Source organism: Camelus ferus, chromosome 5, assembly GCF_009834535.1.
Source record: "Camelus ferus isolate YT-003-E chromosome 5, BCGSAC_Cfer_1.0, whole genome shotgun sequence".
NCBI classification, from domain to species: Eukaryota; Metazoa; Chordata; class Mammalia; order Artiodactyla; family Camelidae; genus Camelus; species Camelus ferus.
The window spans coordinates 80,905,330-80,930,609 of NC_045700.1; the positions used below are offsets into that span (position 1 = coordinate 80,905,330).

Below are 25,280 nucleotides of genomic sequence, written 5' to 3' on the forward strand. Positions count from 1 at the left end.
GCTAGTTACATTAGTTTGTTCATTTTATAAAAACTTGAGTGCACTTAAGATTTGTCCACTTTTCTGTATCTTACTTTAATAACAAGGTAAAACACACACACACACCTCTGTTGGCGAAATGGGAGATAAGCAGTCATTTCCACTTTAAGCCCTTTGAAGTGTAGCCACATCAGGTAAGCGGGTAAGAGACTCGTGTTGTGAACTGGAGGTAAAGACTGCCTAGTATCTGGCCAGACTTATTTCATTTCTCCTTCATTCACTTACGGTTTATTAAGTACCTCCTACACATTGAACACCATACAACATGTAAGGGGATAAAAAATTATTAATAGCAGTAGCTTCCATTTATCCATCGTTTATTTGGGAGTCAGCTCTGAACATCCAATAATCACATGAAGTATCATTATCCCCATCTATCAGTAAAGAGTCTCAGAAAGGTTAAGCAAGTTGCTCAAGGTCACCAGTAAGAAAGTGTCTGGATTTTTATATGAACCTGAGTCTGTGTAAATCCAAAGCTGGACACTTTTCACTGAGCTACGCTCTCGTCTAGTAATCTAGCGGGAAGAGGGATCTGTTCACAAATTGTTCTACCACGATAATGAGGCTTTAGACTTGGAGTCAGACTGTTCGGGTTTGAATCTTGATCGCATCCTTTTCTGTGACCCTCAGCAGGCTCCTTAACTTTTGAACCTCAGTTTCCCCATCTATACAGAGGATAAAACATCATGTTCTAGTGAGTGCCTGAAAGAGGTAGTCATTAATATTTTTGCGACACTCGACCAGGGCCACGGTGAGATATGGACACAGGGTTGAAGATGATTCCCTGTCGCTCGCCTACTGATATGAACCATTAGGGCCCGGTGGACTTAAGTGAGCCTTTATAGCCCCGTTCGTGCTACTAGAAAAGCGGCAAGACAAAGAGCCTGCAACCCAAACACCGCCCAGAAAGGCCAGCGCTTGCAGAGTCGCGAGCAGGGCTTTCCGAGTCGGCTCAGGCAGGTGAGAAGACGCGATATCGCGAGACCTGGCGGGACCAACGGCTTCCAGGCCGGAAGTGAGGTGGGGCGGGCCGAAGGGAGCGCGCTCCTTTTGAAATCCGAGACGGCGACCTGTGGAGGGGAATGGTGGGCTGGAGGTCGCTATCCTTTCTGGGAAACGGTCGAGGGCTGCTGGAAGGGGAAGTTAGGTCAGCAGAGATCTCGGCGTGGGGTTAGGCCAGGAGTGCCCACATCATTCACTAGGCAGCTACCGTCGGCCGGCCACGCGCGGGGAGCCACTATGAAGAAGCCCCTCCATCCCTCCCCGGAGCTCAGCCCGGCCAGCGGCATCTCCCTTAAACCTGAATAACATTCCCTCCCTTTGGCTCAGCCTTTTAAGGAGCGTGTGTGGCCGCAGAAGTGGTTTGCCTGGCCACTAAGGAAACTTCACCTTCCAGATCCCTGCTTGCCCAGGCCTCCTCCTTGGCCATGGAAGGCGTCTTAGCAACGTGTTCATATGATCATGTTTTTATAAAATTAGCAAAACTAAGATTTTTAAAACCATATCTGTCACGACAGGTGCTTCTTTCCACTGCGACTTTTCTGTCTGGGAGCACTGAAGTTGCTTGGGCATTTGGGGGCATTTTAAGCGAGCTCTTCCCATGAGTAAGTCTTGAGTGTATCTGCTTAGCCTGCCTTTGGGTTCTGGGTTGTACATAGTCCAGATGAGAGGCTCTCTAAGATAAAAGGGAAAAAGTTGTGTTTCTGAAGTGCCTCCAAATCTTGGATGATGGTGAGCTTGTCTGTGTCCTCCCATCCACCCCTCCCAACAATGAAAGAAGGCCAGCATCTGGTAGAAGAGAACCAGTGGAAGAACTGCAGCCATGTGTCCTCCCTCTGTGTCAGGGTAAGTGTGGAGTCCTTGAACAAAAACAATCAACTGGTGAACCGGCCGTGTGTGAATATGCATGCAAACATGTCTTTTGTTGTTTCTCAAGCCAAGTGTATTCTTAGTCTGTTTCCCTGGAGACTGGAATAGGGAGATGCTTTACCAAGTGTAATATAATTTTGCCATCTCCACTTTCTTTCCAATTTCCAAAATTAGTCACCCTGCCTCTTCACCGGGACTGGTTTTTGTCCAAGGTCACTAACAACTTCTTTGTTGCTAAATCTAACTTTTCAGTCCTAATCTTAATTGACTCTCCTTGGCTACCAATGGTCTTTTCAAATGTAGATCCTGTCCACCTCTGCTTAAAATCTTTCAGTGGCTCCCCTTTGCTTTTATGATTAAGACCCAAATCTCCTACCTGCATAGTCGGACCCAGTCCTCTCCAGTGTCATACCAGTCACACACACTGATCTTTTGTTTCTCCACTGGGCCATACTCTTCCTAATACAAAACTTTTGCACATGTTCCTTCACACATTTTATATACACACAAACACACACACACACACTATGATATGTGTGTACACACACATACACTATGATATGTGTGTACACACACATACACTCTTTTATTTATACCTACTATTTACCAAATATAGTTTTGGTGCTGGGATACAACAATCAAAGCAGGCAAAAATCGCTACCATTCTGGAACTCACCTTCTGGTGATTGCTTTTAGGTAGAATGTTCTCCCCCTTCCCTGCCCCCCCATCACCATGGTAAGTAGTTTATTTCTATTTACTTATTAACTAAAAAAAAAAAAACAGCTTATCAGGATATAATTTACATCCCATAAAATCAATCCATTTAAAGCCTATAGTTCAATTTAGTAGTCAGAGTTATGTAACCATCACCACATTCAATTTTAGAACGTCTTCATCACCCCAGAAAGAAACCTTATACCTATTAGTAGTCATTTCCCATCCTCCACCCTACATCCCAACCCCAGCAAATCTCCCCACTCCTAGGCAAGCCATCTACTTTCTGTCTCTATAAATTGCCAATTCTGTGCATTTCTTATAAGTGGAGTCATACATTATGTGGTCTTTTGTGACTGGCTTCTTTCACTTAGCATAACATTTTGAAGATTCATCCATGCTGCCATGCTGAGGCATGTATCAATATTTCATTTCTTTTTTTTTTTCTTTTTTTAAAGTTGAGATATATTGACATATAACATTGTATAAGTTTAAGTAATTCATTCATTTTTATTGCCAAATAATATTCCATGGTATGATATACCACATATTGTTGATCCATTCATCAATTGAAAGACATTTGGGTTGTTTCCATTTTTTGGCTATTATGAATAATGCTGCTATGAATATTTATGTATAATTTTTTGTATGAACATATGTTTTCATTTTCTTGGGTATATACCTAGGAGTGAAATTGCCAGCTGGATCATATGGTAACATTTTGAGAAACTGCCAGACTATTTTTCAAAGTGGCTGAGCCATTTTACATTCCCACCAGCTCTGTATGAAGGTTCCAGTTTCTCCACATCCTTGATGTTATGGGTTAAATTGTGTCCCTCCAAAATTCATATGTTGAAGTCCTAACTCCATGTACCTCATAATGTGAACTTATTTACAAATAGTATCATTGCAGATGTAATTACTTAGGATGATGCCATATTGGAGTAGGTTGGGCCTCTAATCCAATATAACTGATATCCTTTATAAAAAGGGGAAATCTGGACATAGAGACTCACACACAGGGAGAATGCCATGTGAAGACCAGAGTTATGCTACCACGAGCCAAAGAACTACCAGAATCTAGGAGAGAAGCTTGGAACAGATTCTTCCCTAGAGGGAACATGGCCCTGCTGACACCTTGATCTCAGACTTATAGCCTCTCTTAAAAATAAGACAACAGGCCCAAAATGGAGTCAGTTATGCTAAGCTCCACATCACCAAACTGAGACTTATCTTAATTGCAGTTTTGGCTCTCCTGAAAATGGAGTCTTAAACCAATCAGTCAGGACCTGATTAGCACTAGTTAGGTGATCTGCCTGATAGAGCCCTGTTATCCCCTAAAGGAAAGTAACCTTGCAATAACCAGTCCTCATTTTGTCTAGTATAACTTCCTTGTCCCTGCTCCCTTCTGCCTATAAAAGTGTTTCATTTTCCCTTGGAGCTGCTTTTTCCCTTTTTTTTCCTTTTGTTGAAGTCTAGTTGATTTACAGTGTTGTATTATTTTCAGGTATACAGCAAAGTGATTCAAATATGTAAATATAGATAGATACATAGATAGATATATTCTTTTTCAGATTCTTTTCCATTACAGGTTATTACAAAATACTGAATGTAGTTCCCTGTGCCATACAATAGGTCTTTGTTGTTTATCTATTTTATATATAGTATTGTGTATCTGTTAATCTCACACTCCTAATTTATCCCTCCCTCTCTTTTCCCCTTTGGTAACCATGAGTTTGTTTTCTGTCTGTGAGTCTGTTTCTGTTTCTTGTATAAATTAATTTGCATCATTTTTTTAGATTCCACATATAAGTGATATCATATGATATTTGTCTTTCTCTCTCTGACTTAGTTCACCTAATATGATAATCTCTAGGTCTATCCATTTTGCTGCAAATGGTGTTACTTCACTTTTTTTTATGGCTGAGTAACATTCCACTGTATGTATGTATATACACACACACACACTCACCACATCTTTATCCATTCATCTGTTGATAGACATTTAGGATACTTCCATGTCTTGACTATTGTAAACAGTGCTGCTATGAACACTGGGGTGCATGTATCTTTTCAAATTTGAGACAAATTTTTTGTCTTTTATGGATATATGCCCAGGATGAGGATTGCTGGATCACATGGTAACTCAATTTTTAGTTTTTAAAGGAATCTCCTTACTGTTCTCCATAGTGTCTGCACCAATCTACATTCCCATCAACAGTGTAGGAGGGTTCCCTTTTCTCCTTGGAGTTCCTTTTTATCTGCTAGATTGGATGCTTGCCTAGTCAAATCAATTTTTGCTCAAATACACTATTTTTTTTATATAGTGAAAACTTTATATTTAGAATTAGCCAGCTGGACTCAGTTTAGATGATCCCAATTTTGTTGGCAACACCCAAAGCACCACAGTCAGGAGCCAATCGAATATAGGCTTTCTTCTCTCCATCAGGCCTGATCGACGTGATGACCTTAGCGACCTCAATGTCATAGAGCCTTCACAGCCTGTTTGATCTGGTGCTTGTTCGCCTTGACATCCACAATGAACACAAGTGTGTTGTTGTCTTCTGTCTTCTTCATGGCTGACTTAGTGGTGAGGGGGAACTTGATGATGACATAGTGGTCAAGCTTGTCTTTCCTCAGGAAGTTCTTCCGAGGGTATCTGGGCTGCCTCCCGAGCTGCAGTGTTTTGGGCCATTGGAAGATGGGTGATGTTTGGATCTTCTTTTTTTGGCTGTGATGGCTTTCAACACTGCTTTCTTGGCCTTCAAACTCTTTGCTTTGGCTTCTGCTTTTGGAGGGGCAGGGGCTTCCTTCTTTGCTTTTGGCACCATCTTCGTGAAAAAGTTTCTAAACTCTTAAACATTTTAATATGCCTCTGTTTATCTGTTAACACCTCAAAAACTGTGGGACAATAAATTTCTGTTATTTAAGCCACTCAGTATATAGTACTTTTTTATGGCAGCTTTAGGAATCTAATACACTCACCAACATGTGTTGTTTTCCATTTGAAAAATTATTATAACCATCCTTTTGGGTGTGAAGTTGTATCTCATTATGGTTTTGATTTGCAATTCCTTAATGCAAATGATTTTGAACTTAATTTCAGATGCTGATAGCCATTTGTATATCTCTTTGAATAAGTGTCTATTAAAATCCTCTGCTAATTTTTAAATTGGATTATTTGTCTTTTTATTATTGAGTTTTAAGAGTTTTTACATATCTAGATAGAAGTCCTTTATCAGAAAAACATTTTACAAACATTTTCTCCTCTGCTCAGGCTGTCTTTTTCACTTTCTTGACAGTGTCCTTTGAAGCACAAATTTTTTAATTTTGATGAATCCGATTTATCTATTTTTTCTTTTGTTGCTTTTGGTCTTTTTTGTAGTGCCCTTTCATCTTGACCTAGCTCAAATGTATCTTCTTAAGAAGATAGAATTCCTTTGATATATGCTCTCAAAAACCATCCTTGTAATTAAAAATTTATTGGTGAGATTTCTTTGTCTTCCCCTCTAGACTGTAAACTCCAGGAGAGTAGGGTCTGAGTCTGCTTTCTTTCTTCCCATTGTGTCCCCAGCACAGTGCCTCCTATGTAGCAGGTGTTCAGAGATGTTGAATGAATAAATGCGGACTTGACTATGGATCATTCCCTGCTTGAAACACTCTCCATGTGGTCTTGATAACATCCACTCTCCTGCTTCTCTTACTTGGCTGCTTCTTGGGCTGTTCTGCTGATTCTTCTTCCTTTACCCATCCTGTGGTCATAGGCCCTCCTCTCTTCTCACTCTCCACACTCTCCTAAGACTTTAATTACCATTTTAAAGCTAATGATTCTCAAGTCTGTTTCCTTTTTAGATGGTTCTCCTCAGCTGCAGACCTGCATGTTCCACTGAAAATAATGTATAAGCTGCTTTTGTTGAGTAAGCATTCTATAGATGTTAATTAGGTCACGTTAGTTGATAGTGCTGCTCAGATCTTCTATATCCTTATGAAGTTTTGTTCTGTCAATTATTTGAAATCTGAATATAATTGTGGGTTACTCCTTGCAGTTTTGTCAGTTTTTACATTGTGAATCTTGGAGCTCTGTTTTTAGGTCCATGAACACTTAGGATTGTTATGTTCTTTTGATGAATTGACCCCTTTACCATTATAAATTACCTTCCTTATTCTTGGTTATATATATTTTTGAAATCTACTTTGACATTATTATCGCCACTCTGGCTTTATTTTAGTGCCAGCATAGTATCTTTTTCTATCCTTTTACTTTTACCCATTCACATCTTTATATTTAAAGTGTATTTATTTTAGGAGGTACATACGTGAGTCTTTTTCTTTTTTAATCCAAATTGACAACCATTTAATTCAATTGCATTTAATGTGATTTTTGACATGGTTAGATTGGTTGTCACCTTGCTTGCTGTTGTCTTCGATTTGTACTATTTGTTCTTTGTTCCCTTTTTCTCTTCTGCCATCTTTTGGATTGAGTACTTTTTTTGTTATTCAACTTTATTTGCTTCATTGACTTGTTAGCTATACTTCTTTGCTTGTTATTTTGTTTTTATTTCTTATTATTTATTTATTTTTTAGTGGAGGTACTGGGGATTGAACCCAGGTCCTTGTGCATGCAAAGCATGTGCTCTGCCACTGAGCTATACCCATGCCCCATGCTTGTTATTTTAGTGGCTGCTTAGTGTTTATAGTACACATCTTAAACTTATCACAGTCTGTGTCTTCAGGGTCACTAATCTTTTCTTCTGCAGTGTCTAGTCTGTCATTAATCCCTTTCAGTGTATTATTCATGTCACATATTGTAGGTTCATCTCTAGATGATTGATTTAGTTATTTAAAAAACTATCTTCCATGTGAACATATGGAATACATATTTTTAATGTCTTTGTCTGCTAATCCTAACATCTGTGTCAGTTCTGGGTTGGTTCAATTGATTGACTTTTCTCCTCCTTACAGGTGTATTTTTCTGCTTCTTTGTAAGTCAGCTAATCTTTGATTGAGAGCCAAGCACTGAATTTTACTTTGTTGGGTCGGTCCTAAGTTATTTTCTATTCCTTTAATGTGTTTGAACTTTGTTCTGTGATACAGTTAAGTTACTTGGAAACAGTTTGATCCTTTTAAATCTTGTTTTAAGCTGAGCAATAAAGAAAATCTCAGCAAATTTTACAGGATTGAAAATTAATTAGGCTAGAAATCCAAAATAAAAAATAACGACTTCCTGTTTTGGGGCTTACAAGTCACCACTCTGTCCTAACAACGAATAAAAAGCTGGAAAAAAACTGCAAAATCAACAACTCTTCTTAGATCTGTAAGAGAAATGATGTCATAGGGCAAACCACTGCCCGTCAAATTGGAGGGACCAAGAGGTCAATGCAGAGAATCACAGCTTACTACAGCAGAAACCCATGAGCTGAAACCTCCTCAGGAACCAATCCTGGGGGAGGGAAAGCTGAATTGTAATTGATGAATTGCTGGAGGCTTCGTATGGACAATTCTGAGAGTTAAAAACTCTGAGGGGACCCAGTCATCAAGAAGCCTCCACACTTTTGTGAGGTTTACCTCCTGCAGTTCTACCAGTGAATCATGAGAAAAATCCATTTTGAAATAAACCAAAATGTTCTGTTCTTTTTAACAAGATCTGACCTCAGGAGAAACTATTTAACCAGAGCCTAACCTACTGGGTTTTTATTAGAGCCTAACTGACCTGAGGGAAGGGAAATATCCAAATCCAGCTGGCTTAGCCTTCCAACTGGGAGAAAGGAAATACTGAACTCTGGCCCCTCTAGCCATGCTGTCCCACCTAAGAGGGGTAAAGGGGAATAGAAGCATGTGTGAAGTTCACAGTCCAGAGGCACAGACTCACTAAAAGACTGAGACCTAATCACAGGGCTATAAAATGCTTCTCCTCCCCCTATACCTTAACACCATATTACTAAAGGCTATTTACAACAGTTTCTTTTACCTAGTACTTCATGCCTGACAATCAAGAAAAAAATCACTAGTCATATTAGAAGACAAAAAACATGGTTTTAAGGCACAGAGCAAGAATTAGAACTAGACTCAGATATGGCAGGAATATTGGAATGGTCAGACTAGGAATTAAAAACAACTATGATTAATATGCTAAGAGCTCTAATGGGTAAAATAGCATGAAAGAACAGATGGAAAGCAGTGATGGAAAATTTTTTGAAAAGAACCAGGAAGAAATGATAGAGATAAAAAACAGTGTAACAGAAATGATTAATGCTTTTGATAGGCTTATAAGTAGATTGGACATAGCTGACAAAAGAAACTCACACCTTGAGGATATCTCAATAGAATCCTCCAAAACTGAGAAGCAAAGACATAAAAGAGTGAAAAAAACCAGACTACTGAAGAACTGTAGGATAACTACAAAGGGTATAACATACATGTAATGGGAATTATAGAAGGAGAAGAGAAAGAGAAAATGAAACAGAAGAAATATTCAGAACAATAATGACTGAGAATTTCCCCCAAATTAATGTCAGACATCTAACCACAGATCCAGGAAGCTCAGAGAACACCAATTAGTATACATGCCAAAAAACAAAAACAAAAGCAAAAAACCCACTATACTACTATTACTTTAAAACTACAGAAATCAAATATAAAGAAAAAATTCTGAAAGAAACCAGAGGGAAAAAACCCTTACTTATAGAAGAGCAAAGATAAGAATTACATTTAACTTCTCCTCAGAAACCATGCAAGCAAGAGGAAACTGGACTGAAATATTAAAGTTTTAAGAGAAAAAACAACCAACCTAGAATTCTATGCCCTGCAAAATTATTCTTCAAAAGTGAAGGAGAAATAAAGACTCTCTCAGATAAACAAAAATTGAAGGAATTTGTTGCCAATAGATCTGCCTTGCAAGAAATGTTAAAAGAAATTCTTTAGAGAGAAGGGAAATAACATAGCAGAAACTTGGATCTACATAAAGAAAGGAAGAACACTGAAGAAGGAGTAAGTAAATGTAAAATAAAAACTTTTAATTGATCTAACATAATAATTTGTTCAAAATAATAATAGCAACAATGTATTTGAATATATGTATGTTTATGTATTTTCTTATTATGCTTATAAAAAGTGAAATGAATAACATCAGCAATGATAAAGGGATGGGAGGGAGGAGTTAGGATTTTTTTTTTGTTATATGGTATTCACACTACCTGTGAAGTGATACAGTGTTATTTGAAAATGTTCTTGGATTAGCTATAAATGCATATTACAAACTAGGGCAACCACTAAAAAAGGTAAAAAAGAAAAATAGTTTATGTACTAAGAAAGGAGAGAAAATGGAATCACAAAATTCTCAAAACCACAAAAGGCAGAAAAATAGTGGAAGACAAAAAATAGAGACAAAAAATAAGGGTAACAAATAGAAAACAGAAACATATATGATAGACTGAGCTGGTTTCATTCTTTGATCTCCTATTCTCCCTCGCTGGCAGTCAACCCTTTAAACCCCTCTCTGAATATCATTTGCTCATTCATTGATTTTGCTTCTGCTTCTTTGTGGCCTCAAAACCTCTGTAACCTGCCACCTCTTTTTGTGTTCACTCAGGTTCTCTACTTGTCACACACTTCCAACTTCTGTGTCTCAATTTCAACTCTACAAGAGAGTGAATCTGGTTGGTTTATTGAGGCATGGTCAATTTTCTTCTCAAAGCCCTTGTACCAGGTCACATCATGGTCATCCATTCATCCATTAATTTGCCTATTTAACAAATATGCACAGGCCATTGGCTTACTTCTAGATTGTCTATCATAAGGTTGGTGCCCAATCTTAGGCTAATAGCTGTGGTTGGGGTGGAGTGGAGGACAAGGTCATAAAGTGGTAACAGCATGGAGATGTACATTTAAGAAACTGTCTTAGGAAGGGGCCGTGGCCATACCATGCATTCTAAGACTCAGCTATTTCAGGAAATAAAAAATCTTTAGCTTCAGCAAGTCTTTTGGGAGAAATCATTGAAAATATTTTATTGAAGAATAGTCAATTTAGTATTAGTTTCTGGTGTACAATATAGTGATTTAATTATATGTATATATATTATATATATTCCTTTTCATATTCTTTTTCATTATAGGCTATTACAAGGTATTTAATATCGTTCCCTGTGCTATATAGTAGGACCTTGTTGTTTATCTATTTTATATGTAGTAGTTTGTATCTGCTGATCCCAAACTCCTAACTTATCCCTGTCCTCCTTCCCCTTTGGTAACCATAAGTTTGTTTGCTATGTCTAGGGGTCTGTTTTTTGTTTTGTATATATGGTCATTTGTACCTTTTTTTTAGATTCCACATATAAGTGATATATATGGTATTTTTCATTCTCTTTCTGGCTTACTTTACTTAGTATGACAATCTCTAGGTCTGCCCATGTTGCTGAAAATGGCATTGTTTCATTCTTTTTGTGGCTGAGTAACATTCCATTGTGTGTGTGTGTGTGTGTGTGTGTATATGTATATATATATACACATACCACATCTTCTTTATTCGTTCATCTGTCAATGGACATTTAAGTTGCTTCCATGTTGTGGTTATTATAAATAGCGCTGCTGTGAACACTGGGAGGCATGTATCTTTTTGAATTAGAGTTTCCTCCAGTTATATGTCCAGGATGGGGATTGCCGGATCATATGGCAGCTCTATTTTTAGTTTTTAAATGAATCTCCATACTGTTCCTCATAATGGCTGCACCAATTTACATTCCCACCAACAGTGTGGGAGGGTTCCCTTTTCTCCATACCTTCTCCAGCATTTATTGTTTGTGAATTTTTTAATGATGGTCATTCTGACCAGTGTGAGGTGATACCTCATTGTAGTTTTGATTTGCATTTCTCGATAATTATTGATGTTGAGCATCTTTTCTTGTGCCTATTGGCCATTTGTTTGTCCTCATTGGCAAAATGTTTATTGGGTCTTCAGCCGATTTTTTTATTGGGTTGTTTGGGGTTTTTGTTGTTGTTGTTATTGAGTTGTATGAGCTGAAAATAACTTTAAATTGAGAACTCTGGTGCTGAGAGTGTGATGTTTTATATTACTAATGAGTAAAAGTGTCTTTTGTTTGAGATATGAGTATTGAAGATGACAGAGTTAATTTGGGGGATGGGAGGCAGAGTTCATTTTAAGATGAAAATTAAAGAGTTGATCTGTATTCTGGTCTGATGAATAGTTGTCCCACCTTTGCTACAGAGCACCTACAAGACTCCCTAAGAAATTCTGTCCCCTAAAACCATGAGATAGATATTGGTCTGGAAATATTCTGAGGAAAGAAGCATAGAATATTTGATTTTGAATGTGAATTAACTGCACAGTTCAAACATTAAAGAAAATGATCCACAGAGTAATTGTTGAGATTATCCTCCTGGATACTGAATAACGTCAGCCAAAAATGGGGATTTGACATTGACATGTTCTTTCCTATTAACAGATCCAATTTACTTCTTCCCACCTTTCCTCCCTTCATTCATTCCTTCCTTCCATCCTTTCTCTTTCACAATTTTTTTCAAAAAATTAAGAAATACATCACATGCACTTAAATGTATTACATAAATATGTACAGTTTAAAGATTAATCATCCAATGAACCTTAATGTACCCACTATTTGGGTTAAGAATATTACAATGGTCTCATATGCTCCCCATGGGCCCTCTACAATTACATCCCCCTTCTTCTCCACAGAGACAACCTCTGCCTACCTTCTATGTTAGTTATCTTCTAATATCTATAATTATCCTTCTAATTTCTAACACCTTGGTATTCTTCTATCATATATTGTTTTGCTTCATAAAACAGTAACATGCACACTACTGCATTAGTAAGGAGAGTGTATACTTGCTACTTTAGATAAAGGTCCCCAGGAGAAAGCAAAATGATGGGCTCTGGGTCAGAGAGGACCTCATGTTAACTGAAAGTTTACAGGGCAAAGTGACAAGTGAGTCTGTGGGAAATAAGACTCATCAGAATTGGCCTGCATTCACAGCAGAAGAAACCATAAACAAAACGAAAAGACAACCTACAGAATGGGAGAAAATATTTGCAAACGATGTGACCAATGAGGGCTTGATTTCCAAAATATACAAATAGCTCACACAGCTCAACATCAAAAAACAAACAACACAATAAAAAATGGGCAGAAGACCAAAATAGACATTTCTCCAAAGAAGACATACAGATGGTCAACAGGGACACGAAAAGATGCTCAGCATTGCTAATTATACAGAAATGCCAATTGAAACTACAATGAGGTATCACCTCACACCAGTCAGAATGGCCATCATATAAAAGTCTACAAATAATAAATGTTAGAGAGGGTATAGAGAAAAGGAAACTCTCCTACACTGTTGGTAGGAATGTAAATTGGTGCAGCCACTATGGAGAACATCCTTAAAATCTGAAAATAGAGTTACCACGTGATCCAGCAATCCCGCTCCTGGGCATACATCTGAAAAACTGCAATTTGAAAAGATATGTGAACCCCAGTGTCCACAGCAGCACTGTTTACAATAGCCAAGTCATGGAAGCAACCTAAATATGAATTGACAGATGAACGGATAAAGAAGATGTGATATTTGTATACAATGGAATGTTACTTAGCATAAAAAAGAATGAAATTATGCCATTTGCAGCAACATGGGTGGACCTAGAAGTTATCATCCTAAGTGAAGTAAGTCAGAGAAAGACGAATATCATATGTTATCACTTATATGTGGAATCTAAAAAAATAATACAAATGAACTTATATACAAAACAGAAACAGACTCCTAGACATAGAAAACAAACTTATGGTTAGGTTACCAAAGGGAAAGGGGGAGATAGAGATAAGTTAGGAGTTTGGGGTTAGCAGATACAAACTACTATATATAAAATAGATAAACAACAAGGACCTATTCTATAGCACAGGGACCTGTATTCAATATCTTGTACTAACCTATAATGGAAAATAATCTGAAAAAAAATCTGAATTACTTTGTACCAGAAACTAACACAACATTATGAATCAACTATACTTCAATAAAAAATAAAAATAAAAAATAAAAGTTAAAAAAACTGGCCTATATGGCACAGTGAAGTGTCAGCCAAACACTGGGCATCAGGCAGTGATGTGATCAGGAAGAGGGGGCAGCTCTGTATTTGTGATTTGATGTCCCCACAACCTACTTCCAGCCCCCAGGAATGAGTCAGAGCAAAACATTTTTGAGGGAGTGAAATATATATCTTCAAATAATGCAGGTATGAGGGCATTGAGGGAAGAGCAGGAACTTCATCCACACATGATCAGGACAAGCCTCCTGGTGTTGCTTCAAACTCCAGAACCAGCTAAAGATTTACAGTCAACCAGAAGGGCTGTGGGAATGAGCCCCTCAAAAAGAAGAGATGAACGGTCTTTGACATCTCTGATGATGATCGTGATGGTGATAGCTGAATGCTTACTCTGAGCCCTGCATCATATTAAGTGGTGTCCATGATTGTCTCATTTAATCTTCATAACAGTCCAGAGAGGTTGATAGATGTTAACATAATGCCTATTGTCCTAATAAAGAAACTGAGCCTCTGAGATTTTCTTAATCAAGAAACTGGCCCAGCATCACATGGCTCATAAATTGAAACCTGTGCCTCAGATGTTTTCCAGGGATCAAGGCCACACTATCTGCTGGGAGAGAGATGAAGAGACCAGCACAGGTGGTGAACTGATGGGAGCATGCTTGGGCCAGTGGGAATAATAATAAAAATAATAGTCAGCACTCACTGAATGTACACTAAGTACCTGACACGGTTCTAAGCACTTTTTAAAAAAATTTTTTATTGAAGATTTACAGTGTTGTGCTAAGCTCTGTTACATGCATTAATTTGAGGTGAAATAAAGCCCAAATACACAGAACTGGCATGTGAGGAACCAAGCTTGAGGCTTTAAGAAGACTTAGGAATACCCTCTGGCCACATCAAACAGGCAAAAAAGTCCCAGCTGCATTGTAGATGTTTCTTCTGATCAGAAATATCCACTTATTCAAAATTTATTTATGTAATGCCTCTTGTCTCCCAGGCACTGTTTTAGGCATTAAGGACATAGCAGAGAACAGAATAGGCTCAAGGAGAAGAGGAAAGGTCAGAAACATAAAAATAAAGAAATATTCCGAAGCATCTGTATTTTTGACCCTTGATCAACAATACCAGCAAAGGAAAAAGAGAAGTACTATCACATTTACCACCTGTCCTACAAAATGGTGCCCTTGTCTAATTTCATTTCAGCAGGCCTTTACTGGGAGCTATTAATGTGCCAGGCACCATGTGTGGAGGTGCTGGCCCAAAGATGAAGAAGATGAGTTTTCTCTCCTTGAGAAGCACAATGTGGGAGACAGACAGGTAAGCAGATAATTATATTACAGATGATTTGTACTGTGATTGAGGTGTGAACAAAATTCTGTAGGAGTAGAGAATAGAGACTAATTCTGCCTAGGAGTGGCAGATAATGTTTAATGGAGGAGATGACATCTCAGCTGGGTTTGAGGGAGGACTAGGAGACGGCCAGGTGGAGATGGAGAGAACAGACATCTAGGGAGGAGTCATTTGTACAAAGAATGATCAAGTTACAGTGCTAAGTTCTGAAATATAGACTGCACATGGACAGCCTGAACCCCTCAGACAATGGTGGGGTTGGGGAGTCCACAGGGTTAATGGTTTATTGAAAAGGAAGACAGGCTTGTGTTGCTACCGGTTTAAATGACTGAGTTGATAAGCAACCCACTAACAGTTTCTCTATGCGGAAACCATTCAGGCATCCACCATAGATTTTCCACTCTACATTCAATCCAAGGTATCAAAAAGACTTAAAGCACTGCTGTACGTATTTGGGGAGGGCGATATAAATTGGTACAGCCCACGTGGAAAGCAGATTGGCAACATATATAAAATTACAAATGCTGCATATATCTTATGACCAAGCAGTTTCACTTCTAGGAATTTATCTTCAGATGTGCTAACTCACATATGAAATAATTTATGCACAAGTATTTATCAATCATTGTTTGTAAGAGCAAAAGACTGGATACAAATTAAATGTTCATCTAGAGGTGATTGGTTAAATAAATTATGATAGCCCTTTAAGATGGGTTACTATTCAATTTTAAAAGAAAACAAAGAATGAAGTAGCTCTTTATGTCCTGTTTGGAATGATACATTGTCAAATGTTAAAAAGCAAGAGGCAGAACCATTTATATAAAATGGGTTGGAGAGAATTCAGGTCCTCCATGGAGTGTTCCAGTGGCTGAATTAAACATCTCTTGCCTGCCCTGCCTCAGGACTCCATGTGATATGCAACAAGAAAGTTCAACCGTATAACTGAATCACTATGCTGTATGTCAGAAATTAACACAACGTTGTAAACCGATTAAACTTCAAAAAAAGTTTAAAAAAAAAAGAAAAGTTCAACTGAGGAGTTTTCTGTGACTTGTAGCCAAGAGCATCCAGACACACAACTCTAAGGTCTGTGGAAGTCTTTGTGTTTGGACCAGGGATAATGCAGAAGAGGGAATAAAATCTCTGTCTTGCAGAAATTGTCCAGTTGACTCCATTTTAACTCTGGTGGGCACTTCCAAGTCTTCCTGCCTCTGGGAGGAAGCTCTGGATCTCACAGCAGCTAATCATTCACATGCTGCAGTTGTAGGGGTCCCTGTGCAGAGATGCAATCTGTCAGGGTTCAACCTGCCTAACTTCTTTTTAAATACAACCTCATCAAAGCAAAAACGCTAAAAGCCTTATAGACTCTATTTTGCAGTCAGGAGTAAGAAGGCAATGCACTGGATTCTAGAATCAAACCTTATAATGTGGAATTCACACAAGCCATTCTCTGCTTGCAGGAAGGCCCAGATAATCCTGACTTGCCATAGTCACTGCAGAGCTGAAAATTCTCTGGATCAAGCCATGTAGTCTAAGAACTTGTCTTCACAGCTGAAATTGTCCTGTCAGTATTATCTAGACAATTTTAAGGACTCACTGTGACTCATTTATCAATTCTTTCAAGAAAAACAATTATTTGTCCCCTGCACTCTGCTAGGTGCTTAGAGACACAACAGAGAGCCAAACTGGAAATGGCCTTGCCTTTTCTGACTTATAGTCTAGAGGAGGAGATGGCAATTAGTTGAATAATTATCAAATAGGTGTACAGTTACAACTGAGAGAAGTATTGTAGAGGAAGGGTTCATGGTGGATAAGCGTGGTTAAGAAAAATACTTCTATTAGAATGGGATCGGGGAAGGCCTACCTGAGGAAATGACACTTGAGCTGACATCTGAAGAATGAGTGAGAGTTAACTAGGTGATATGAGAGAAAAGCATTCCAGCAGGAGGAATAGTTCCTGCATAGGCCTTGGGGTTGCAGGTAGCAGAGAACACTCAAGGAATTGGAAGAAGGCCAGTGTGGTTAGAGGGCAGAGAGTGAGGGCGGTGTGCTGGGAGGTGAGGCTGAAGCCTTGCAAGGTAAAACCAAGAGACATATAAAGTATTTTTATAAGAGCAATGGAAAACCATTTGTGGTACAGAGTGTTAGTTGTCCCCTAATATCCATTTCCCCCTCTATTCCTTTAGAATTCAAACTCTGGAGTTTCGGCTCAGTACATGGCTACCCAATTAAAGACTATTTTCCAGACACTTTTCCATATAGACTTGTCCAAGTGACCAGGTTCTGACCAATGAGAGGGACAGGCTTTCATTTCCTCCAGTTTTCTTCTTACTGGCATGATGGTGGGAGCCGGAGGAATTGTCCTAGACCATGAGATGGAAGCCATATGCTAAAGATGGCAAAGCAACAATATAGAGGGAGACTGAGTCCCTATCGCTGTGGAGCAGCCGTAGCAGGCCCAGACTCTTAGACTATATGTGACAATTTGATAAATTTCCAACTTGTTTAAACTACCTTTTTTCAGTCTTTATCAAAGAAGTTACACCTATATTCATAGTGACTGTTACGGACTGAATGTTTGTGTCCTCTCAAAATTCATATGTTTTCATATATGATTGAAATCCTAACCCCTAATGGTATTAGGAGGTGATTAGGTCATGAGGGTGGAACCCTCACGAATTAGTGTCCTTATCAAAGAGACTCCAGAGAGCTCTCTTGCCCCTTCTACCATGTGAGGATACAGCGAGAAGACAGTCATCTATTAACTAGGAAGTGGGCTCTCACCAGACACCAAATCTGCCAGCATCTTGGTCTTGGTCTTGGACTTCTAACCCTCCAGAACCAGTCTATGGTATTTTTGTTATGGCAGCCTGAAAGGACTATGGCAGCCTGAAAGGACTAAGGCAGTGACACACTATTGAAGTGTTCTAGGTGACAGAATCAGATTTCCATCTTGAAATGATCACTTGCTGCTGTGTGGAAGGTAAAAGCAGTGAGAACAGTCAGAAGCCATTACAGCCCCCTATCAAGGAGGATGGTGTCTTGGACCGGACTCCCTTAGAACACCTTTTACCTGCTGTAGTGGGAAGAGCATGGACTCTGGCCTTAGGGAGAGCTAATTTCTACTTCTGGATCCACTGCTCTGTAGCTGTGACCTTGGGCAAGTTGCTTAGCATCTCTGAGTCTCATTTATAAATTCAAAGTAAGATTCTCTTAAGGGGCTGTATGATTAATTTTAAAATGGCCTTCAGACTTGAACTGCAATATCAGCTCTTCCCTGGGTCTCCAGCCTGCTGACCTACCCCGGAGACCTTGGACTTGCCAGCCCTTATAATCACTCTTTCCTTAAGATAAATAAGCCAGTTTCTTAAGGTAAATCCTCACTCCCAACTTTCTGTCTGTCTGTCTGCCTGTCTATCCATCCTATTAGTTTTGTTTCTCTGGAGGACCCTGACTAATACAGGGATAAACTTTCTATTGATTTATAATATACATATAGCAGAGTGCACAAATATGAAGGGCACAGCTAAATGAATTTATACAAAATGAACAGACTCAACTATCATCCACAAAAAGATATAATACATTGGAATTCTGTGAAAATAGCTGTGGCAGAGGCATAGTGTTTTCCTCCAAATCCCGACATAAAAATAGAACAATTAGATAGCAAAACTAAAAACCCATGGATAACATTTCTACCAAAATTAGGTGGGAAAGTATCCCCATGAAGCCCAAAATACAAGTGGGTGAAGACAAGGCAGGGAGATGGAATTGGCATCTGTGCATAAGAAAGCAGAGGGAAGCAGTGGGCTTCTGATGAAATTGAGAAAAGGAGGGATATGAAAATAACCAGTAGGTGTTCATGGGTCAATTTGAGAAAGCAGCAGAAATTGGAGGGGTTTTACCTAATTCAATAGTGGGTGAGTGCAAGCAATACACAGGAAGGTCTGAAATAAATGGAGCCGTTCACTCTAGCCCTTGTGAACTCTCCAGACCGCTGTCCTTCAGGGCTCTGCCATGACAGGATCCCACATTGAGAAGAAAGTGCTGGGAGAAGAATCAAATTTGGGCAAGATAGGTACAACAAAGATAAAGACAAGACAAGGCTCAGACAAGAATGGGGAGGGGAGCAGAGCCAGGAAATCTTAGCATGCTGCCACATTTTTATTACTACATGAAAATAGTAGAAAAGGGAACTTTGTGAAGTTAGAAGAGCTACTCTGACCCACACTCTCCTCTAAAAATTCAGGAAAATTAATTTGATGTAAAAATAAGCAACAAAAAAGCATTGAAGCCAAATCAATTACAAAGTTGTAGGAAAATAAGAAGCAGAACCACAATAATAAGCAGAACCTACAGGCAAAGAAAGTATGCCAGAAAGACATGCCCACAGAGCAGATAAAAACTGTGACCTTAACTATTTAGAAAGAAGATAAAAGATGTTTAAAATAATGCAAGACACAAAAGAACAACATAAATCAAAATTGGAGACACTCTGAAATGAGGTGACAGAACTCAGAAAAGAATTAGAAATGAACGAAAAAGTGATTTCAAAAGGAAAGGCTAAATTGTAAAAACACTTGAGTGAATTTAACACAGCAGATAATGCCTTAGAGGAATAGAAGTTGAAAAAGAAGAAAACGTTAGAAATTGACATGAAATTTTCAAAGAGATAAAAAGGATTCAAAGAAAAAGAAAATTATAAATATTGAAAATAAGCAAGTAAGACTTAACATAGTAAATGGAAATCTCTAAGGAAGAAAATCAAGGCAAGGTAACAGAATAAATACTATGGGGAGGCCAACCCTCCCCAAGGAACTGAGGCCTCCTGCCAACAGCCACATAAATGAATTTGGGTGTGAGTCTTCCAGCCTCAGTAAGTGATGGCAGTCCCCTCTTTGTAACCTTCTTTACAACCTAATGAGAAACCCTGAACCAGAACCATGCAGCTAAGCCACTCCCAAATTCCTGTTCTCAGAGGCTGTAAGATAATATTTATCATTTTGCCACTGAGTTTTAGGGTGATTTTTTTAATGTAGCAATGGATAACTAATAGAATGGGCATTAGGATAGTTTCCTGTATGGGGCTATTTCAATATTCTTGCTGAGCACACCCTAATATATGCCTTGTGATGAATATATATGCATTTCTGTAGGTATAAACCTAGAAGTGAAGATGCTGGGTCACAGGACACACATATGTTCAGCTTTAGTAGATACTGCAAAAGTGTTTTCCACCATGCTTGTATCAATTTACACTCTCACCAGCAGTGTATGATTCTCTGTTGCTCATATTCTTACCAGCACTTGATATCTTCTTTTTCATTTTAGCCATTTTAATGGGATGTAGTGCAATCTCACTGTGGTTTTAAATTACATTTTTCCTAGTATCTAATGAGGTTTAGCACCTTTTCGAAAGCTTCATGGCCATTTAGACTTTCCACTTATAAAACTCCTGTTCAAGTGTTTTATCCATTTAAAAAATTGAGTTGTCTATCTTTTATTTATTGATTTATTCTTTTTATAATTCTACTATACATTTTATATTCTGTAACCAGTCCTTTGGCAGATATGTAGTATTTCTTCTCTCACTCTCTGGGTTTCTCTTTCATTCTCTCAATAATGACTTTTGATAAACAAAAGTTCTTAATTTTAGTGTAGTCCAATTTATCAATTGTGTTTCATATGGTTAGTGATTTTATGTCCTATTTATGAAAACTTTGCCTACTGTAAAGTCATGAAAATATTTTCTTAAGTTATCATCAAGAAACTTTATTCAGTCTATGATACATGTAAAACTGATTTTTGTGTATGGTGTGGAGAAGAGATTAACATTTATAATTGCTGGAGGGAGGGTATAGCTCAGTGGTAGAGCACTGTGCTTAGCATCCACAAGGCCCTGGGTTCAATCCTCAGTACTCATTAAGAAATAAATAAATAAACTAATTACCTCCCCCAACCCCCATGCCCCCAAACAAGATTTATAGCACCATTTATTTTTTTAAAAAATCATCCTTTCCCCAGGGTATTAGAACAGGACCTTAATCATAAATCAAGTGACCATAAATTTGGGGATCTGTTCATGGAGTTCGCTCCATTTGTCTATTCTTGTACCAAAACCATGTTGTTTTAGTTATTCTAAATTTTAATGAGTTTTGATATCTGATTATCTGGAAGATAAGCCTTCCAACTTCTTTTTCTTCAATATTGTCTTTGCTATTTTGGCTATTTGATTTCCATATAAATTTTAGAATCAGCCTGTCAATTTCCACTGAAACATCTACTGGAATTTTGACTGGGATTGCATTTAATCTATCCATAAATTTGGGGGAAATTGAGTCTTACAGTCCATTCATGTTTTTTCCTCCATTTATTTAGGTTTTAATTTTTCTCAGTAATGTTTCCTAGTTTTGCAAGTAGAATCTTGAATATTTTTATTAGATTTATTCCTATATATTTGATGCTTTTTGATGCTATTATAAATGACATGATTTTAAATGTTTCAATTCTAATTATTATTGCTTATATATAGAAATACAATTAATTCTAAATATTGCCCCTTATGTCTTTGACCTTGATAAACTCTTTTGTTAGTTTTGTACATTGTTTTCTTACTTTCTTCATGTACAATCTTGTGCTTTCTCAATAATAAAGTTTTCTTTCCATCCTTATACCTTTTATTTCTTTTTAGCTCAGATCTCCAGTATAATGTTGAATAGAAGTAATAATAGTGACATTCTTGTCTTGGTCTTAATATCAGGAGGAAATATTACAATATTTCTCTAGTAATTATAATGCCTAATGTGGAGGTAGCCCTGCATAGGTGTCCAATCCTATAAGGAGGGCATCTGCATAGGACAGTGACCAGGCCTGGGGCATAGGAGCCTGAATGGGGTAAGAAGGGCATCCCAATGAAAGAGAAGGCTAATGAGGTCATCTTCATGTTAGGGAGCTTTGTGTGGTGCGTTGGTGCCCCAGCAGGGTGGGGAAAATGTCCATCCGTGGTAAGAGGTGTTAGACCCCAGGAGGGGTAAGAAGAACTTTCACGTAAGGGATGGCGTGGCACAGGATTTCAGAACCCAAGTGGAACTAGAAAGAGTGAAATCTTACCCAGAATGAGTGCTTTTGTTGTAACCTGTGTAGGTTCTAACCATGAATTCCTTGAGGGTAGGGCATATGTCTTATTTAAAGGGGCAAGGATAGATATTGTGGACCTGAAAGTTACATAACCTAAGAGCACTTCTTAAGTAAAAGATTACAAAATTATGAGTATAGCATTAGGCAGGAAACTAAATATTTATTTAGAATGAGAAAATAAATCATAACAAATTATAAATTCTAAATACGGACAAATACCATAAATATCACAAAATCCAGAAAAAAAATAGCATAATCTTTTTTTTTTATTAGTTAACTGCTTAACATATCCCTCTTTAATTCTTTTGTACCACATTTCTTGGCCACATACTCTGTGATCACATCTTTATATGACAATAGTTTTATAGTATCACTGTCTAAGAAAGAATGGAAAGATAATTTAGTCTCTCCTCTAGCATGGGTGATCAAATCATTTTAAAAATTATTCATAGCTTTAAAAAGTTTATTTGGGCTTCAAAACCCATTGGTAATGTCATGTCAATTTTTAAGATTGTTGTCTAATTTGGAAAAACCGCTACCAAGTTTCTTTCATATATGAGTTGTATGATTTCAGAACATAACCAAATATATTCCTGACAAGAGAGACTTCCATCTTGATGTTTGTGAGGGCTGAATTCTCCACGTACAGTTTTATACCACTGATGACTAGCAGAATCTTCCACAGACAAGCTTCTGGCTTCCCAAATTTCGGATCTTGTTTATCTTCCTTAGTCATTTACTTCTGGTGGTAGGTGCTATAGGACATGTCCATTCTGCAATGCAACCTCTGATTTGACATTGTATCATAATGCCAGGTCCATTGGCATGGTGAGTGGCACTAGTCATAGTTCTGGAAGACACTCTCGTATCATGATACAAGCTATAATAATAATTAGCTATACATAGAAGCGCCTGCAGATTACAGAACTACAGCCTACTATATGGGTTGAATGGCCTTCCCCACCACCACCACCAAAAAAAAAAAAAAAAATGAAAGAAAGTAAGGTATGTCCATGTCCTAACCTGCAGAACCTGCAAATGTGTCTTATTTGGTAGAAGGGCCTTTATGAATATAATTAAGGATTTCAAGATGAGATCATCCTGGATTTTGAATGGGCCCTAAATCCAATGGCAGGTGTCCTCTTAAGAGAAAAGCAGAGAGACTCGAGAGACAGAGGGGAGAAAGTGGTATGAAGACAGAGGCAGAGACTGGAGTGATAAGTCTATAAGCCAAGAAACTCCAAGGATTGACACAGCCATCAGAAGCTAAGAGGGAGGCATGGAATTGATTCTCCCTCAGAGTCTTCAGAAGGAACCAACCTGCCAACACCTGGATTCAATGTAAAATACACACAAGCACACACACACCCCTTTTCCATGTGATGAAAATTTTATAGGACAAGGACTTTGTCTATTTTGTCACTGTTTAACATGTAATACCACTTGATAAATATTTATTTGTTGAATAAATAAAGTTTATATATTATTACAATGAGTTATTTTAGATGATCTGACAAGATCACAAGTTGGTGAGACTGTGGAAAAATAGACACTTGCATACATTGCTGGTGGTGAGGTATAAATTGGCACAACCCCTTAGGAGAACAACTTAGCAATATCTAGCAAAGTTGAAGACATGCATGCCCAATAATCCAGCAGTTCTACTACTGGGCATATTCCTAGAGAAAAGACTGCACACGTGCACCAGAGACATAAAATATAATATTTATAACAACATTGTTTTTAGTCATAAACAATTGAAAACTACCTAAATATCAGTCACCAGGAGAGCAAATAAAAAAAATTTACTACCCTTATGGAGTAAAATACAGTAACAGAAATCAACATCAACAAGGATAAATCTTACAAACTTAATGTAAAGCAAAAAAAAAAAAAAAAGGCAGATTTCAGATTAATATAATGTGGCTTCACTTATATATAGAGTATTTCAACAGATAGATAGGAAAATAGATATAGTGACAGGATTCTGAGATGGCCTCCATGTTTCCCCTTCCCCATGTTACTCCCATGATTATGTTATGTGACATGATTATGATATATGACAAAGGGACGTTTGCAGACGGACTTGAAGTTACTAATCAGTTGACCTTAAAATAGAATATCTGGGTGAGCCTAATTAACCTAATCATATGACACATGTAAAAGCAAGAAGTTTTCTCCAGCTGGTCATAGAAATGGAAATAAGGGACTTTCCAAGCGTGAGAAGGATTCAGTGCACAGTTACTGACTTGTGGATGGTCTTTAGGAGCCAAGAGCAGGCTCCCGGTGACAACCCACTGGGAAACAAGGACCTCAATCCTACAACCAAGAGGAACTGCTGACAACCTAAATGAGCCTGGAAGCAGATTCTTCTCCAGAGCCTCCAGATAGGATCCCTGACTTTGATTTCAGCCTTATGAACTTCTAAGCAGAGAACCCAGCTAAGCCTTCCTGGACTTCTGACCTACAGAAGTGAGGTAATGAGTAGATGTTGTTTTAAGCCTCTAAACATGTAAGTTTGTGGTAATTGGTATGTGACGATAAAACACGCAGATGTATTTGCTTATTCAAGATCTACATAAAGAAATATATGGAAAGGATAAAAACCAAACTTGAAATATTGATTATTCTGTTGGGCAGTTGGTGATAGGGAAGAGGAGGCTATTGAGGAGAAGATAAGGGAATCAAACTGTTGGCAATATTTAATTATTTAAACTAGGTGGTGGAAATATTGTTTTACTTTTTTGTATTTTTCACATGTTGCATAAAAAATTTAAGATTCCTGACCCCCAGTCACAACCTAGAAACAGTAGAGATGCCAGGCTTTGAGGGGCTCTTTGGGCTTAGACAATGAATTCCCCCCAGAATTGATGCCAGAGACCTTCTTCTGTTTAACCTTTGGGAGGAGGATGGAGTCCCCATAACAACTGAGAATGAATTTCCCTCCATCCTAATAGGATCAGGCTAGAAGTCAGATTTGATTTAACCAAAAAGAAGAAAGAAAGAAAGAAAGGAGGGAGGGAAGGAAGGAGGGAAAGAAGGAAGGAAGGAAGGAAGGAGGGAAAGAAGGAAGGAAGGAAGGAAGGAAGAAAGAAA

The 25,280-nt window shown here is 38.1% G+C and overlaps 1 long non-coding RNA gene and 1 pseudogene across 1 annotated transcript; one reads left to right on the forward strand and one right to left on the reverse strand.

Annotated features, from left to right (window-relative positions):
* The first annotated feature begins 897 nt into the window (after positions 1 to 897).
* Positions 898 to 24,596, forward strand: LOC116663770. Its single transcript, XR_004320097.1, has 3 exons — positions 898 to 1,884; positions 14,901 to 15,014; positions 24,451 to 24,596. It is a non-coding gene; the product is annotated as an uncharacterized LOC116663770 (long non-coding RNA).
* Positions 4,990 to 5,454, reverse strand: LOC102518532 (annotated as a pseudogene).
* Positions 24,597 to 25,280: the final 684 nt, after the last annotated feature.